This window comes from Adiantum capillus-veneris, chromosome 15 (assembly GCF_014529385.1).
Source record: "Adiantum capillus-veneris isolate H3 chromosome 15, ASM1452938v2, whole genome shotgun sequence".
In the NCBI taxonomy this organism is placed as follows: Eukaryota; Viridiplantae; Streptophyta; class Polypodiopsida; order Polypodiales; family Pteridaceae; genus Adiantum; species Adiantum capillus-veneris.
Window position 1 is genome coordinate 32,491,908 of NC_140945.1, and position 1,965 is coordinate 32,493,872.

A 1,965-nucleotide genomic window follows, 5' to 3' on the forward strand; every position below is an offset into this window, starting at 1 on the left:
TAACTTCTTCCAGGAAGTTCACCGCCTAACAACCTCCTTATAGAGTGTCTCAAGCTCAACAAGACGAGATTATGCGGCAAGTGCATGAGTTAGTTGAGAAGGGCATGGTTAGGTCTAGATCATCTCCATTTTGCTCACCTGTGCTATTAGTGCAAAAGAAAGACGGCACATATCGTATGTGTGTCAACTATAGAGCACTAAATAGGATCACTATCAAGAATAGGTTTCCCGTTCCACGGGTAGAAGACCTATTTGATAAGCTACAAGGATCGACCTAAAAAGTGGCTATCATCAAATAAGGATAGTTGATCAAGATATTGTAAAGACCGCATTTCGTACCACATTTGGTCTTTACGAATACATTGTCATGCCTTTTGGCTTGACCAATGCACCAGCCACATTCAACCGCTTGATTGAGAAGTTGTTGAGGCCTCATCGAACCTTCACTGGAGTGTTCTTTGATGATATTATCATCTACCCTAATTCATTAGAGGAACACAAGCAACATCTCCAGGTAATATTTCAAGTTTTAAGAGAGAATAAACTTTATGTTAATCAAAAGAAAAGTGAATTTTTCTTGCAAGAGATTCAGTATTTAGGTCACATTATCTCTCAAGATGGCATCCAAATGGATCCATCAAAGTTAGAGGTAATAAAAGGATGGCCTAAACCAAGGAATCTTCCTATTGGACCCCTTCACAGGCTGTCCAATAATGATCCAAGAGACTTAATTTTCATTGGTTCTTTTTATTAAGTGTTTTAAAATTAATTAGGCTAAATTTACTCTAGCCTAATTCTCATTGGTCCACTTCAAGGGTCATCCAATAGGAATTGGGTACACCTTGTGGGCATCTGGCCTAGGGAGCTGACATGTGTCCCTCATTCCCTTTGTGTAAAGGGAGCTTGTGTGTGTGTGTGTGTGGCCTTCTCTCTCATCCCCTACTTGCTAGGCTCGTCCCCTCCTATGTAGGGATATTCAAAGATTGTTTTGGTCACACACAAAGCATCCAATTTCCCTAGGGTTGACCTTTGGACACAACCTTTGAATTTTGGAACCTTAGCATTTTGGAAGTCTTAATGGGTTGAACCTTAGGGTCTTTTTAGCCCATTGTTTCACATGGCTCTTTTGCAGATAGCCCCCCCTTTGGATCCCTATTTTCCCTCCTTTCGATCCCTATTGTGGCCGGTCTGCTAGCTTAACCAATATTCTAGCTTTTTCTCCCCTGGCACTTCCCCATATTAAATGATCAGTTTAACATGAGAAAATCATTTAGGAGAATTAGATATTTATTATTATGACATGCAAAGGTGCTGCTAACACAACTCGATGCAAAGTTCTAAGTTCATTACATGCATGCGTTACATCAATGTTGTAATCTACAGATTGTGCATGCTAATTGTAAATTTTGAAAATGTTGCTCACGAATTGAAACGACATCAACAGAAACAAGTAGCTATATTCAGTCAATATATCGGCACATTGAGAAAATTGAGCACATTCAAGGCTTATTAGTAGTCTCAACTCTGCAACCGATAAAGACATATATATGCCTTGCCTCTATCTTTATATTCTAACAACAATGCCTAAAACAGTCTCGTTTGAACACTGCCAAAGTTTGTTGTAGCATTGTCTTCCTTGTAAACAATATTCTTGGCATGCTAAAACATGCCTTACATGAGAAGGGAGAAAAGCATACAAACGTTTGTGTGCCTCTTTTAGATGGTGAATGGGACCCTTCATTTAAGGGCCTGCCATCATTTTTATTTTGTTTTAGAATGCCCATGTCAAGAAGAACAAACTGTAATAATGATGATGAAGAGCTACTGATATGAACATATAGTTGCTCGTAAGTAGAGAATTGGGTCGATTTTCTCTTGCTTTGAAAAATTGACAAGAATTGTACAGGGCTAATTGCATCATGAAAAGAGCACTATATTGCAAGTGGCCATTGCTTGCCCGCCATA